Source organism: Bufo bufo, chromosome 4 (genome assembly GCF_905171765.1).
Source record: "Bufo bufo chromosome 4, aBufBuf1.1, whole genome shotgun sequence".
Taxonomy (NCBI): domain Eukaryota; kingdom Metazoa; phylum Chordata; class Amphibia; order Anura; family Bufonidae; genus Bufo; species Bufo bufo.
In genome coordinates this window covers 239,306,581-239,324,484 of record NC_053392.1, presented here as the reverse complement: position 1 = coordinate 239,324,484, position 17,904 = coordinate 239,306,581, and positions in this window count along the sequence as shown.

The following is a 17,904-nucleotide window of genomic DNA, read 5'->3' as shown; positions in this document are numbered from 1 at the left end:
AGAAGTCAGCAATTTAGGATTCTTAGTCTTTATTGCTCTGATAACTATCCCAATATACCAGTCCTGCGCTTGAGCCTTCTTCTTGTCTTCTGTGGTTATACTGGACCACTGTTGAAGCATGACTGGAGCATGGAACACCTCAGGCACGGCTTCTGGAGAGTGGCTAATGGAGTCTATCCCCCTTAGCTCGGCAAACTCTTCTTGACTCTCGGCCACCACATACATCTGACAAAAGGCTCCTACCCCCGGCCCAGGGATCTCTTCCCACTCCTCTTCTTCTTGGTGAGGAGGGAGTCTAGGTCTGCGGGACAGGGCATCTGCGCTGACATTCTTGGGCCCAGGCTTGTACTTCAGGCTGAAACTGTAGCTTGATAAGGCAGCCAACCACCTATGTCCTGTGGCATCCAGCTTAGCTGTAGTCTGAATGTAGGTAAGTGGATTGTTGTCAGTCCTTACTTCGAATGTTGCTCCATACAAATAGTCATGTAGCTTATCCACGATGGCCCACTTGAGTGCCAGAAATTCCAATTTATGGACTGGATAGTTCTTCTCTGCACCTGTAAGGCTTCTACTTATGTAAGCCACCGGCCTCAATCCTTCTGGATAACTTTGGTGCAGTACACCCCCTAGACCTTCCATACTGGCATCCACATGGAGGATATATGGTTTCTCAGGGTCTGCATAGGCTAAAACAGGAGCTTCTGTAAGTCTCTTCTTCAATGTCAGAAAGGCATCTTCACATCCTGAAGTCCATTTCTCTCCAAAGGGGTCTTTAGGAGATGGTGCCTTAGCACCCGTTACGTCAGAGGTAATCTTCAGTAGGTCATGTAACTCTCGAGCAATCTTTGAGTAGTCTTTCACAAACCTTCGGTAGTAACCACAGAATCCGAGAAAGGACCGCAACTCACTGATGTTATCTGGTCTTGGCCAATTCAACACTGCTTCAATTTTAGCAGGATCTGTGGCTACTCCTTCAGCGGAGACTATATGCCCCACATAAGTGACAGAGTTCTGGGCAAATCGGCATTTGTCCACTGATAGCTTCAGGCCTTCAGCTTGAAGTCGATCCAACACCTTTAGCAATCTTTGTTCATGCTCCTCTGGTGTCTTCCCGAAAACAATTAGGTCATCTAGATACACTAGACACTCTTTGGGATTCATATCCCCCACAGTTTTCTCCATCAGCCTCTGAAAAGTAGCAGGAGCTCCTGTGACTCCCTGTGGCATTCTGGTAAACTGGAAAAACCCCAAAGGGCAGATGAAAGCTGTCTTTTCCTGATCCTCCTTCTTCATGGGTACCTGATAATATCCAGACCTCAAGTCAAGCACACTGAACCACTGGCTGCCAGATAGGGCGTTCAGAAGATCCTCTATCCGGGGCAAAGTGTACTGATCTGGCACAGTCCTCTTGTTCAAAGTACGGTAGTCCACACATAGCCGAACTGAACCATTCTTTTTTCTCACTACCACAATAGGTGAGGCATAGGGGCTCCGAGACTCTGTGATGATGCCTGCTCCTTCCATCTGCTGGAGTATGTCCCGGACATCTTCCACATCTCGAGGGGGTATTCTTCTTGACCTTTCTCTGAAAGGAGTAGAATCAGCAAGTCTTATAGTATGGGTGGCACTCTTAGAACACCCCACGTCCATCTCTGCTCTGGAAAACACTCCCTCTCGGGTGACCAGTTTTGAACGAAGGCTGTCTTTCCACTCCTGTGGTAGAGGAGAATCTTCTAGATCAAAATCTAAAGGTGCTTTCACATGATCCTTCTGTTCTGCACTCACAGACATGATGGACGAAACTTGATCCAAAAGGTGTATCACACCAATCTTCTGATGACGATCAATCCGGATTTCCGTGGGGGTTAAATTCTGTACCATCACAGGAAAGCTCCGACACCACCTTTTCCGCCAATCTTTTACCTCAGGTATGAGAGTCCACCCTTTCTTCTGATCCTCTTCAGGCAGAGACTCTATAAGGTATTGTCCAGTTCCTCCCAACATTTCATGGTGCATTGAGGCTATGGCTCGTAAGGTTTTGGTCTCACCAGGCTTCACAAATGCAGGTTCTGTTCCTGAATAGTGGCACGACCCTGGTTTTGTTTCAAGGGCTAGTCGTCTACACTCTTTCCCTAGGACAGGGCTGACCTCCATCAGTCGGTCTAAGGAGACATCTCCCACTTCTGTCAGATAGGCCTTGAATACATCCTGTACCATCTTTGCATTAGTGCCCAATATTATTGGGGCACACACTTTCCTGGCTGCAGGGCATATTAAAGCTTCCAGCTCCATAGGACATATTATCCCAGTGTTTAACTGGGGAATAGTTATGGTCACTTTTATGCATCCTTCCACAGGTTGAGCTTGAGAACCAACGCCCCATAGCTGAAACTCTCCTGCAGGTTCCATAGGAATGTGTTTCAAATGACGTTCATAGAAGTCCCGGTAGATAATGGTGACTTGAGAACCTGTATCTAGCAATGCTGAAGCCTGAATTCCTTCTACTTGCACGTGTATCAAAGATTTAGGCCCAATCTTGGCTCCTACAGATAACCCATATGTAGGCCGGGTCTTCCTTCGCTTGTAAGACCTGGTCATTTGAGTCTCCTCAAGCTCGGTTGTCAGCACCTCCACATCCACCTCCATGGAGTTCGCAGGGCACTCCCGCTGAAAATGCCCTGACTTTCCACATTTAAAGCAATCCCCTCGGCGGGGTGAATCCTCAGGAAACAGTTTTTTCTGAGTCTTCCTGTGTTGCCCCCCACTTCCAGGGGGAGGATCTGCTCTCTCTGGTGGTGACTTGCATAAGAACTCCAATTCAGCCACCTTCTTCCTAAGAGCTGACAGTTCTGTATCCTCTTTCTCCTTCTGTAGGGGTGGACACATCTGGTCTTCCAATCTCCTGGCTGTATTTATTAAGGTGGAATAAGGCAGGACTTTATCATCCAACTTGGCTCTCAGCAGAATCATAATTGGATTATTGATTAAGCCACCTCTCTGAATTTGCTTAGATAGCCGAGCATCCAACTCAGAGGCAGGAACTGCTCCTTTATGGAATAACTTTCCAAGCGATAGCTGTAACCGGTTGATATAGTCAGTGGCTTTTTCATGCTCCTTCTGCTTAGTGGCTAGGAACTTAACCAGCAGATCATCCAAATCTTCTGATTTCCCATAAGCATCCTGCAAAACTTGTAGATAGTCGTGCACAGTAGCTTGCCCATTTACTCCCTTGTACAGTCTTATCATGTCTGTAGCGGGAAAACGAAGACTCTCCACCAACCGCTGTTTCTTTATGGTATCCGTACAAGACCATTCCTCCAACAACTGCATAGCATTATCCTTCCAGACCTCAAAAGGCTCTTCTCCTGAAGGAACAGGCTGATTCCCAGAAAACACCTTTAGTTTGCGGTAACTATGGGTGTGGTTTGCCGTCACTATGGCTTCTGAGAGTTTCTGGAGTATGTCCGATACATCACTACCTCCTGTAGGCGGGGTGCGGACTTCAGGGTTGTCTGGTTTCAGTAATGCTGTAGATGGATGAAATTCTGCTTTAGAAGTAATCATCCCCCGTTCTCTAGGAGGATGAGCAGCTTGTTTAGGAATGGCTCCGGCCTTTCTGGAGATGGGAGTCAGGAGCTTAGAATAATTTTCTGTGACATAATCTCTCTGTTCTAATTTAAAGGGTTGTTGCAGCGAGACCCTTTCTTTCTTCTCAAGTAGAGCGTACACTAAAGAGCATCCTTCATCCGGGGCTCCATATAAATGAATGTTGGTAGGCATCTCATGGTCTCCCAAGTCCGTATGACAATATATTAACATGTAAGTTTGGCCTTCAGAATCCTGCAGGATATCCCTGACGGTCGCCATTTCTATTCCCAATCGAAGTTCTATACACAAGATGACGTGATTCATCTCACAGCAGGATGGGACTCTGCATAACATCACAGCTTGCTGCAATGGTACATTTCTTTGCTGGGCCCACTCTTTTGCAAAGGAGGGAGTGGCCTGAGGATTTAATCTATTCTCACTGGTTGTACCCCAATTGATCTCAGCAGTGCCTCCATATGTAACGGGGTTTTGGTGGCGCCCCCTAGTGTCTATGGGGTCCCTAACCCTAGTTAACTCACTATGCCTGACAGGCGGATCCTGAGCCTCCGCTATCTGGGAGTTGGGGTACATGTCTGCGGCAGTGCCTCCACCCAGTGGAACATCCGGGGTAGGGATGTGGGGCTCCACTGGGAACATACTTGGTGCAAATGAGACCGACACAGCCTAACTGGAATTAACTTTATATAGTGCGTAACAAAATGAACCAACATACATAGGAAAATACAATAGCGTAACACAAATAACAGGGTAATGTGGATTCTTCCTCACCCACCCACTAGCACACCTGCGTCCCACCCCCTATCTTCGCCCTAATGGCCGTTGGTGCACATAGGAGAGTTGGGGCCCTTATAAGCTCTTGCTCCGCAGGGTCACTGAAGCAGCCTGAGCTGTGTAATGTCTGTCACTGGACCTCAGAGTCTTTATTGTGGTGAGGAGACAGGTGCCCTGTGGTGATACAGGGAGAGGTTTGACTTACCCTCACAACACCATTTACCAGGCCAGTCCGCAGCAGTCTCCTTTCACTGGATTCACCAGACGTCTGGACTCAGTGCTTGTCTTTGCCAGCGGTCCCTCTCTCAGCAGGTGTGATCTTGGGTGAAGTAAGTTCTCTTGTTCAAGTTCTATCTCTGTGCTGCAGTCTCTCAATGCCAGACCCATGTCCTCTCTCTGGCTGAGCAAATCGTAGCTTCTAGAAGCTTTTCCAGGACCTTCCTCTTTAGAGCTGTGCAGCCCACGTCGTTTTAGGACCTGCGATGATGTCACTAACCATGTGACTCCTTTCAGCCAGTCATGTGATAAATGCTCAATGTCTTATTAACAGCATACTGAGTCCATCTACTGGGCATTTCAGATAACGCAGCCGGTGTAACTTTACAGGGTTACACTAACTTCACCAGAGAGGTGTTTTGTGGGATGAATCCATGACACCAACAAAAACAGACCTCCCTTGCCTGGGTCGCTTGTAGAATGTTAGGAAGAAACAGCAACTTCCACAGCAGGGTGTTTTCTTGTTGATTTCTTTATTGATAAAACCAGGCTATGTGCTCAACGCGTTTTGGGGTCTTAGTGGTCCCCCTTCATCAGGAGCATTCAGTAAAATGACATAGACATGTAGAGACAAGCATGGTATATATAGGAAAGGGGCAGAAAGACGTCCCCTAGGTATCAAAATACATAATTTCCGGTTTTGGGTATACAGGAAGTGATGCGTTCCACTGTGGAACGCATATTAGCATTTCATATAAATGAGATGTATAGAAGGTGCTGCACCAGTGGTAGAGAAAATAAATATATATACATATATATAAATGTATGGTAACTTTCCTCTATGTACAAAAGTGGTTCCTGGTGAAGGGTGTTTCATACATACGAGCGACAAGGATGGGAGAAGACTGGGAACAGAAAAAACGACGTATCAAAATGCATCACTTCCGGTTTGGCGAAACCGGAAGTGGTGCGTTCCACCGTGGAACGCACTCAGACTTGGGCATACTACGTGCATATTACTACTGGGCTGGGGATAAGGATATACATAGATGTGTATGGACCCTATCTGGGAACAAACAGGGAGATGGTACCTGTTAGGGGATAAATTGCTGAGACTGATCAGAAGAGCTAGAATCGTGACGAGGGCGGAAGGGATGTCACTTCCGGTTGGGTCTGGTGGAACGCAATATGGAACGCAACCAGTTCCCATGTGCCAGTAAGAAAGCAAAACAAAACAAAATGTGGTAAAAAGGGTGGAAAGAGTGGGACAGGAGGAGAAAAACAATGTCCCTGTTGTGAGTAAAGAAAAAATTATGACAAAGAAGATAGATTGGTGGGTTGGATGGAAAGAAATGTACTGATAGTGAAATAATCAATTAATACATTAGATCCAATTTATTGTGGGACCGGAAGTGGAAGAACTTCCTATCGATTTTCAGTGGAGCGCACTTTGGAACACAAAAGTTCCAATGTGCGGACCCCTCTGGGGATTCTATTACTGGTTGGTCTATATATTATAATTAGTAAATAATAAATAATAAATGAATATAGAATGCGTGGGAAGTATTTAGCTCTATAGGAGTGATGTGAGACTACTCGGCATTCCATCTATGTGGTAAATGGATTCAATTGAGTATAGTCTTATCTTGTTAGTAAATAAATAAATATATGAATAAATATATAAATAAATATTTGTGTAAGGGGCTTACGGTAGTACAGTGAAGAGCCCTGGGAAAGCAGGGAATGATTGCAGTCGGTTGTGGTGTGCCGAAACCGAGGATGAGGTAGGCCTGAGAAAGAAGAGGGCCTACCCAAGGAAAAGATATGGAAGAAATGAGTTGTAAATGAGTGGAGTGGTGGGAGGGTCAAAAGCTCAGACCTCAATGATGCAGGAGCCAGGTAAGGGGAGTGCCCTAAATAGGCTGGAGGCGGACCTCAGCCCCTCCCACAAATACAGGCAAATTGCCTTAATACTTGTGTAAGGGGCTTACGGTAGTACAGTGAAGAGCCCTGGGAAAGCAGGGAATGAGTGCAGTCGGTTGTGGTGTGCCGAAACCGAGGATGAGGTAGGCCTGAGAAAGAAGAGGGAAAAAATGGAAATAAACCAGTTTATTGTAGCCAATTGATATATCAATAGCTCAACCCGACATGTTTTGGAATGCCACTCTTAACTCTTGTGTTGGATTGGGAATGTATTGCGCGTAAGCGGATGACTTCCAGCGCCCCAATTTCGTGATGACATGAGTGAGGATGTTGGCACTGGAGGCCGTGAACGTGGCTCCAACGCGAAAGGAGTGCCCTGAGTAGTTGGCTGCGTTGAGGCCTAGTTGTGTGAGGGATGACCTGACATGGGTCATGAAGGTGGTGGTGGTGAGTACCGAACCATGTAGTTGAAGTAGCGGTTGAGAGGGTAGAAACTTGTGACTGGACACCATCTGTTGTGCGTGGGGTAATATGAAATGTTGACGGGTAAGTGCTGACTATTCTTGGAGTGAGGTAAGGACAGGATGTAGTGATCCATGTGTTTCGACAAGTGGGAGACAAGAAAACAAGGTGAGGTTTGGGTCGTGGAGGTTGTAGTGAATTTCCCGGGTCTCAGGAATCCGTAGAAGGCCAAGTAAATTGCCGTTTTGATGATGGAGTTGGTATCTGTTTCAAGAGGCGTGGCGTCCAGCAAGTCGGATAATGCTTTGAAGATATGATTGTTTATGGGTAGCCTCTGGGCTGGACGTGCGGGTTCCGTTTTCTGAATACCTCTGAGTATGGTTTTGATCTGGTGCGAGGACATGAAGCTGATGTTATTGGGGTGTATGATTAGCATATGATGTTGAATGCCAGTGAGATATAGTTTGATGGTGTTGTATGACATTTTGAGTTTGAGGTGGCAAAAGAAGCAAACCCCGGAAGAGACGTCATGACAAAAGGGTGCGTGATATTGTGTTCCAACAGGAACCTGTTGAATAGTGTGAACGCTCTGTCGTATGTTCTATGTGTATTGTCTGACAGTGCTAAGCGGGACAAAGACTGGCTATGCCGCATGATGCCTTCTAATCCAGAATGAGCTGTTGAAATGATGGAGTGATGGAGGCCGTGGGTGACGCTGATGGGAGAGCTTGATGAAATGCCTGAAATTTGAAGCGAGACAGATTGTCAGCTGCCGTATTGGACACCCCCGGGACATGGGAACAATGTAAGAAGAAATTATTGCAAGCGGCCAACGAAGTAAGTCTCTGGAGAAACCTCACGATTGTGAGGGATTTGGAACGATCTTTGTTGATGATCTGGCAGGTCACCTGGTTGTCTGAATAGCACCGGCCCGACATGTTTGCCCATGAATGACCCCACGCCACGGCAGCCGCCACGATGGGGTAGATCTCGAAAGCGCTGAGGCAGTGGAGAATCCTTCCAAACTCCGGACCACAGGAGGCCAGCTGCCCCACAGCCAATCGTTCCCAAAAATGGCCGCGAAGCCTGTGGTAGATGCCGCATCTGACCAGATAGAGGGGGAAGAGTCCGACAGCTGAGGGAGAAACAAGCTCCCGCCATTCCAGGTGGACAGAAATCTCCCCCACATGCCCAGATCTGCCGCAGCGTGGGCATCCAGGGACAACCTGTGCGAGTCGTGTAGGAAAAAGGGGAGAGGTGCAGGAACCGTGATATAAATGAGCGACCCTGAGGTATGATGCACATGGCAAAGTTCAGGAAGCCCAGCAGGGACTGCAGTTCTTTGCAGTTGCCGGTGCCGAGTTGAAGGTAGTTGTCTATGTGGGCGAGAATGTCCTGGATCTTCCCGGATGGCAAACTGGCTTGCATTGAGGCTGAATCCAACTGGGTACCCAGAAAAGGTGATGACCGTGTCTGGCCCTTCTGTCTTCTTGGTGGCGATGGGAACCCCAGGTTCCTCCTCCGGTATTATGTGCGCCGGGCTGACTTCTTGGTCCTCCAGGCTAACGGTCGGCGTGATCACTGGCAATCCGGCCGGCGCCGGTGACGCTGCCGGTGGTGGCCCTGCCAAGGAGAGGGTCGTGGTGACCGATTCCAGCCTCTCCAACCTGGCGTTGACTTTAGACATGGATGTCATTAGAGAGGACAGCATGGCATGTATATCCCCTGTGCTGGACTGGCTAGGTCCTTCCCCTGCCTCCCTGTTATCGGTTGGCGTGCGCAGCAGATTGGGGCGTGCTGGATGCCCCCCTGGCTGTGCAGCCTGCGCAGGAGGGGGCATGCTATGGGAACCGCCCGCCCTGGAGTTCCGCCGACCAGCTGAGCCGGACCGCCCGACGGCGGCTCCCCGCATCAGATGTACCGCGGACGGCCGCCGGGACACCGCGCATGCGCCGACGTATCGCCGCGCATGCGCAGTACCCCGGCCGCGCGTGCGCAGACCAGGCACCGGGACGCGGTCGGCCGCCACTGGCCGCGTGGCAGGAGGAGCGGCGGAACGCACAGGAGGCAGTGGGGGGAGGCGCCTGGAGCAGCAGTGCGGGCCCAGAAATGCTGATCATGGAGGGAGGGTGTGCCGTGTGCACTGCTACGGAAGGTTTGTGAGCAAGTGTGTGCACTTCTGGTCACGCTGTTTGTAATGAAACAAAAAGGGGGGGGCAAGAGTGAGATTTGCAGAAAACGGCCGGGCCGGAGTTCCGCCGGCCAGGCCGGAGACCAGACCACCCGACGGCGGCTCCCCGACGCGCATGCGCCGTACCCCGGCCGCGCGTGCGCAGACCAGGCACCAAGACACGGCCGGCCGCTATCGGCCGCGCAGCAGGAGGAGCGGCGGAACAGACCGGAGGTAGTGTGGGGGGTGCCTGAACAGCGGCGTGCCCGTGACGCCGGACATGGAGGGAGGGTGTGTGCTGTGCACCGATGTGGAAGCCTATGTGAGCAAGTGTGTACTATTGGACATGTCGATTTTTTTATATGAAACAAGGGGAGGCATGATTGTGAATGAATGTGGGGAAAAGAAAATGAGCAGAAATGGGGAATGAGCCCAGGAAACAACCTGCCTGCGCTGCGGGGGTGTTGACCGGAGTAGTGGTACAGTGTGACCAATTCTGCTTCATGAACAAACGCATGACCGACATGAAATGATAGTGACTTGTAACGAGAACCCGTGACATGAGTGCAAAGTTTGGTGAAATGAAATGAACCGGTACAGGGGGCAACCATGAGGCCCCGGCTGTACCATATGGATGACTCAGAAAACCACTGCCTGCATGCCGCAGGGGTGTTGACCGGAGTGGTGGTACGGTGTAGATAATTTATGCATGAACAAGACATGACAGAAATGAAATGCTGGTGACTTGTGCGAGAAAGCCGTGACATTAGTACAGCGTTTGGTGAAATGAAATGAACAGAAATGGGGGATTGCCCAGGAAAACGACTGCATGCTTGCCGCAGGGGTGCCGACCGGAATAGTGGTACGGTGTAGACAAATTTGTGCATGAACAAGGCGTGACAGAAATGAAATACTGGTGACTTCTACGAGAAAACAGTGACATTGGTGCAGCGTTTGGTGAAATGAATTGAACCGATACAGGGGGCAACCGTGAGGCTGTACCGTATGGATGACTCGCAGTTTAACGGGCAAACGTGACCCCCAGTGAACCGAGTGAAGCCGGAAAAAATAGAACCGAAATGCTCCAAATCCAGAACTGATGGCAACGAAAAAACTCCCAGAATTTCAGCGACTCGCAGGTAACTCTCCAGAAACTCCACAAGCGACCTCCTCTCTCAAAAGCTCAGACCTCAATGATGCAGGAGCCAGGTAAGGGGAGTGCCCTAAATAGGCTGGAGGCGGACCTCAGCCCCTCCCACAAATCCAGGCAAATTGACTTAATACATATATATATAAATATATGTATGGGGGGGCTGTTAACAGTAAGTGGTTTGAGGGGATGGGATAAAGAAACGAGAGATATATAAAACAATATATATAAAAGGGACCCTCTTTTTGTCATTTGAAAATGAATAGATTTCCCAACGGAAATTTTTTTTAACCATTAAAAATAATAATAACTGAAGTCTCAAAAACAGTCGTAAACATATCAATAGATGATAAATGTATCTATACTAAATGTTAAAAAACGAAAATATCTTATACTAAAATATCACATGTAAAATGCGCACAAGTATCCACAAGTAAAATTAAGGGGTTAGGTATATAAACGATATGTGATAGAGATATATGTGAGGGTATATATCAGAAGTAGTGGGTTGGTAATAGTTTCACGTCTCAGATGAAGAACAGTATAGGCCGACAATCTCACAGTGAGTACATATAGAATAAAAGGTAAGAAATACATTCTGGACTTGAAAATCGGAGTATAAAAATGGGAGAGGACTAATAGTTCACATATTCCAGAGATTCGTTCAATCCGAAAGGAGATAGTGTATTAAGTTGATAAATCCAGTACATTTCCTTCCTGGAAATGTCCTCTCCCGTTTTTATACTCCGATTTTCAAGTCCACAATGTATTTCTTATCTTTTATTCTATATGTACTCACTGTGAGATTGTCGGCCTATACTGTTCTTCATCTGAGACATGAAACTATTACCAACCCACTACTTCTGATATATACCCTCACATATATCTCTATCACATATCGTTTATATACCTAACCCTTCCATTTTAATTGTGGATACTTGTGCGCATTTTACATGTGATATTTTAGTATAAGATATTTAAGTTTTTTAACATTTTAGTATAGATACAATTATCATCTATTTATATGTTTACGACTGTTATTGAGACTTCAGTTTTTATTATTTTTAATGCTGACATTTTTTTTCCGGTGGGAAATCTATTCATTTTGAAATGACAAAAAGAGGGTCCCTTTTAAATATTTTGTTTTATATATCTCTCGTTTCTTTACCTCATCCCCTCAAACCACTTACTGTTAACAGCCCCCCCATACATATATTTATATATATTTATTTATATACTTATTTATTTATATATTTATTTATTTACTAACAAGATAAGACTATACTCAATTCAATCCATTTACCACATAGATGGAATGCCGAGTAGTCTCACATCACTCCTATAGAGCTAAATACTTCCCACGCATTCTCTATTCATTTATTATTTATTATTTACTAATTATAATATATAGACCAACCAGTAATAGAATCCCCAGAGGGGTCCGCACATTGGAACTTTTGTGTTCCAAAGTGCGCTCCACTGAAAATCGATAGGAAGTTCTTCCACTTCCGGTCCCACAATAAATTGGATCTAATGTATTAATTGATTATTTCACTATCAGTACATTTCTTTCCATCCAACCCACCAATCTATATTCTTTGTCATAATTTTTTCTTTACTCACAACAGGGACATTGTTTTTCTCCTCCTGTCCCACTCTTTCCACCCTTTTTACCACATTTTGTTTTGTTTTGCTTTCTTACTGGCACATGGGAACTGGTTGCGTTTCATATTGCGTTCCACCAGACCCAACCGGAAGTGACATCCCTTCCGCCCTCGTCGCGATTCTAGCTCTTCTGATCAGTCTCAGCAATTTATCCCCTGACAGGTACCATCTCCCTGTTTGTACCCAGATAGGGTCCATACACATCTATGTATATCCTTATCCCCAGCCCAGTAGTAATATGTGTCCCCTTAGTGCCCCTACACAGTGAGAATGCACCCTATACAAAGAGACCCATTAATGTCCCACACACAAAGTGCCCCTTATTGTATCCACACAGTAACAGTGCCATGGAATAATTAAGTGAATAATACCAAACTCTTTTTCCATGAGGAATGGGGTAGAAAAGGCTCTGAGCATCTTCTGGCCTATAGCCTACACTGGCAGGCACTATGATGTCATTGCTTCACTGACTAGCAGTGAGTGTATGATGGGACTAGGGGACCAGGGGACCATGGTGCACTGCTTTGCATAATATTTAAATGGAAGTTTGTCCTGAGGTAGAGACGCACAGTTTATCCTATTGTTAAAACTGCCCTGACTAGCATATTGGTAAAAAGTTTGCTGACACTTCTGTCTTCTCCTCGGGGTTCCCTTTTTCAGGCACCTGACCCGCTCAACTGCACGGGTGTTAATGCAGCAGCACCAAATGACATTGCAACCTTTGTTTCTGTACTAATCACCATATTTTGATGGTTAAGGACAGGGGGGATTGGTCATAGACCTTACAGGGAAATTTCCCGGTGGGCCAATGCCCAGGGGGCCGCCCAAGCCCTCATCTCTGCTGCTGGCTGTGTACATAATAAGCTAACAGTGGTAATTAAAAATGAGCTACTCATGTACCTGTCCAGTGACATGCTCTCCTGAATTCAACTATGTCTTCCATTTTCCCTCCTAAGTCACTGCTCCATACCTTAATCAGAGACAACTGGAAGAAGAGGAGAAAAAATGGCCTCTATTGATGGCCAACTTTTGGGACAATATATTGTGTGGTACTGTGGTATTTTGCGCTATGGTATTGCTGAACCCCCTACTTTTGTTGCCTCTCCTCCTGTCAATTTAGACCCTCCTACAATATGGGGCCACTCTTAGGTATTTTTTTCCAGGGCCACTTTAGGTTCCCAATCCACCCCTGGTTAAGGAGCTAATAAAAGCTGTGGCCCTAATTGAAACTTATTTGGATGCTTATTTTAGGCTTTTTGGTTCTGTTTGTGTGTTTTACATCAGAGAGAAGACCATCCTATATCTAAAAGGTCATGTACCTCCGATGCAAGGATTTCACTAGAATAAGAACATTTGTAGCCACATCCATTGGGTCATTTTGGTGTCTTGCTTCAATATTGTTTATTTGACAGTGCTTTCTATTAATGCCTTCCAGAATCTATGGTAATCTACTGAATTATTTAGCCAGTCTTCAAAATGCTGTTTTTCAGTATGTGTTTATGAGAGATTCATTGACCTGACATAGGTTAAATACAGCTTGTGGAAGTTTACACCATTACAGTGGAAGACTGATGAACAAACCAGCATGAAAAGGAATTCAGGAACACGGCCCAGGGAGAGAAATATGCTGCTCGCTTCTAAACTGTCTAAGTTTATTGCAAGCAGCAGCTGACACCGTATGATAACCGTATGCTGATTATAGCGTCATGCCTTCACTTTTCCACTTATTCATTCTGTGTCTAACGACTGCGGAAATTAATTCTGTGGCTGTTTACAGACTCCAGGGATTAAACATTCCTGTCCAAGAGTAACATATAGGTTTCCCATTGGGACGCCTGTGTACTTGACTTTGAATATTTATGCAAGTGTTCACCCCATCAGTAATATTTTGTCAACTAATGACTTGCTTGTTGGATAATCAATACAGATGAGAGGAAATTAGATGCCAAGTCAATGTATTACAGGTAAAATCAAATGCTGCCATTCTCAGTGGTTATATATGAAAATAAAGAACTGGCCTACCCTTCAATGTTTTAAGATGTAGCAAACATGAAATAATTTAATATACCTATAGGATATAATAATAGCATGATAATTGTGTCAAAACGTGTATAAAAATGCAAATCTTAAGGCTTGTTCACACATCAGTGATTTAAATCTGTGTGCTATGAGTGCTAACACCAAAATGACCATAGTGAACACTGATACATGTCCTGAACTCAAATCTTAGTGCATGTAAAAATCCGGGTGCAAAATGATTAGTGTCTTTGCCTCCATAAAACAGACACTGAAGTGTGAATTAACCCTTAGGGTGCCTTCACACGCAGCTGATTTTGTGGCAGAAAATTCTGCGACTGAAAATCAGTTCCATTCATTTGAATGGGGCAGCAAGAACATGGACTTCTGCAAGCCCCATTAAGGTGAATGGAACTGATTTTTCAAAACCTGCCGCGTGTGAAGCCAACGTTGGGAATGTATTATATGGACAGAATAAATTATGACTTTTCCATGACAGGACATAAAAGCTACTTTTAACTGATAATGAGTTTGGGACAACTAATTAATAGTTTTATATATTTAAGTATATGTAGTTTTATATATATATATATATATATATATATATATATATATATATATACTTGATAAAGACTGCATTGAGCGGTTGAAACGTTGCAGAGGGGTCAATAACTGGTCCACCGTTTTTCACCTTATCTACTGGAGTGCTGCCTCATCTTTTGAATATATATATATGTAATTCATTTCCCATTGATTATATAGCACCAGTATACAGAGACAGTTATCACTCACTTCAGTTCCTATTCACAATGGAGATCACAATCTAACTTTTTTTTTGAGAAAATGTCATGAAAAAATTACACATTTCACTTATTAAAAGAGCTGTTGCTAGGCCTTCCTTCACTGTGAGTAAAGATGTGTTGCTTCACTTTCCTAGCCCTGTATCCAAATATTTTGTCCAAGACAGAGTGGCTTGTTGGTGCCCCCTTGGTACCCATCTCCTAGGACATGTACACCGCCAGCACCTCTCTATCTTACATAGCAACATAGTATATAAGGCCGAAAAAAGACATCTGTCCATCCAGTTCGGCCTGTTATTCTGCAAGCTGATCCAGAGGAAGGCAAAAAAAACTGTGAGGTACAAGCCAATTTTACCCACTTAAGGGGGGACAAATTCTTTCCCGACTCCAATAAGGCAATCTCTCCCTGGATCAACCATCCCTCTCTAGTAACTATAGCCTGTAATATTATTACACTCCAGAAATTTATCCAAGCCCCTCTTGAATTCTTTTATTGTACTCACCATCACCACCTCCTCAGGCAGATAGTTCCATAGTGTCACTGCTCTTACCGTAAAGAATCCTTTTCTATGTTTGTGTACAAGCCTTCTTTCCTCCAGACGCAGAGGGTGTCCCCTTGTCAGCACAGTCCTGGGGATAAATAGATGATGGGATAGATCTCTGTACTGACCCCTGATATAGTTATACACACACACGTCTTTTTTCTAAAGTAAATAACCCTAATGTTGATAATCTTTCAGGGTACTGTAGTTGCCTCATTAAAGTTATTACTTTAGTTGCCCTCTTCTGAACCCTCTCCAGCTCTGCTATGTCTGCCTTGTTCACAGGAGCCCAGAACTGTAAACATTACTCCATGTGTGGTCTGACTAGTGATTTGTAAAGTGGTAGGACTATGTTGTTTTTACTGTTTAGTTAGCTTTTTATTAAAATTCCTAGGTCCTTTGCCATGTCAGTGTTAGTGTTTTACCATTTAGTATGTACGGGTGATTTGCATTATTCCTTCCCATGTGCATAACCTTACATTTGTCAGTGTTAAACCTCATTTGCCACTTCTCTGCCCAAGCCTCTAATCTATCCAGATCCATCTGTAGCTGTATAGTGTTATCTGCAATAATTTCTATTTTACTGTGCAAGCCTTCTACAAGATTATTAATAAATATATTGAAGAGAATAGGGCCCAATACTGACCCCTGAGGTACTCCGCTATTGACAGTGACATAATCTGAGTGTGTACCATTAATAACCACCCTCTGTTTTCTATCATTTAGCCAGTTACTTACCCACATACAGACGCTTTCTCCCAGTCTGAGCATTCTCATTTTATACACTAACCTTTTATGTAGTACAGTGTCAAATGCTTTGGAGAAGTCCAGATATACGACATCCATTGATTCGCTGCTGTCAATTCTAAAACTTACCTCCTCATAGCAAGTGATTAAATTAGTTTGACATGACCGATCCCTCATAAAGCCATGCTGATATGATGTTATTTACTTGTTTTCATTGAGATCCTCCAAGATAGCATCTCTTTGAAAACCTTCAAACAGTTTACCCACAACAGATGTCAAACTTACCGGCCTATAGTTTCCGGGGTCTGTTTTTGCACCCTTTTTGAATATTGGCACCACACTTGCTATGCGCCAATCCTGTGGAACACTCCATGTCAGTATAGAGTCTGTAAATATCAGAAATAAGGGTCTGGCTATGACATTGCTTAATTTTCCTAGGATACGGGGGTGTATGCCATCTGGTCCTGGCAATTTGTTTATTTTAATCTTTTTAAGTCGCTGTTGTACTTCTTCCTGGGTCAGACAGAGCACTTTTAATGGGGAATTAACTTTTACATTCTGCATTTCATCTGACAGTTTATTTTCCTCAGTGAATACAGTGGATAAAAAAATATTTAATAGCTTTGCTTTCTTCTTGTTGCTCTTTGCAACTCCCCCTTCATTGCTCTGTAGAAGGCCAACACCTTCAGATTTATACTTTTTATCATTTATATAATTGAAGAACATTTTAGGGTTAGTTTTGCTCTCTTTGGCAATTAATCTCTTGGTCTCTAGTTTGGCGGCTTTTATTAGTTTTTTACATATTCTATTTTTTTCCTTATAGTTTTTCAGTGCTTCCTTGCAACCCTCCTGTTTTTGTGATTTAAATGCTTTCTTTTTGTCATTTATTGCCTTCTTTACAGTTCTATTTATCCACATTGGTTTCTTCTTGTTCCTTAACCTTTTATTCCGATAAGGTATGTACTTCTCACAATTTGATTTTAGGATGTTTTTAAAAATATCCCATTTTGTGGCTGTATTTTTATTTTTGAGGACTTTGTCCCAGTTAGTTAGGCCTATGGCCTCTCATAGTTGGCTAAAGTTTGGTTTTTTGAAGTTTGGTATTTTTGTTATTCCCTGTAGAAACGCTCGTTTGAAGGATAATTGGAAGGTTATTACCATATTTTTCGCCCCATAAGACGCACTTCCCCCCCCAAAAGTGGGGGAAAAGTGCCCCTGCGTCTTATGGGGCGAATGCTGGCAATTTACATCGCAGTCTGCGATGCTGCAGCGATGTATTAGTGAGGAGGGAGGAGGGACTGTAGAAGGCGGGGAGAGCGGTGGGCAGTGCAGGCACTGTACTCTGTCCCCGCCGCTCAGTATGTACAGTATTATACGTAGTGTTAATCATAATATCTAAACTGAATAATGATGCGCTCCCCCTGCTCCCCTGTGCTTACCGGTACATGTCACACTCCTGTAGTAAGTACTAGCAACTAGCAAGCAGGCCGGGCTGCCGTAACTCACTGAGGTCACGTGACTGCTCCGCCTACTTCATTCATAAAGTAGGCGGAGCAGGCACGTGACCTCAGTGAGTTACGGCCGTCCGGCCTGCCTGCTAGCTGCTAGTGCTTACTACATGAGCATGACATGTGTACCGGTAAGCACAGGGGGAGCAGGGGGAGCGCATCATTATTCAGTTTAGATATTATGATTAACACTACGTATAATACAGTACATACTTAGCGGCGGGGACAGAGTACAGTGCCTGCACTGCCCGCCGCTCTCCCCGCCTACTACAGTCCCTCCCTAGGAATCTGTGGATGGAATAATGATGGGGGGTCTGTGGATGGC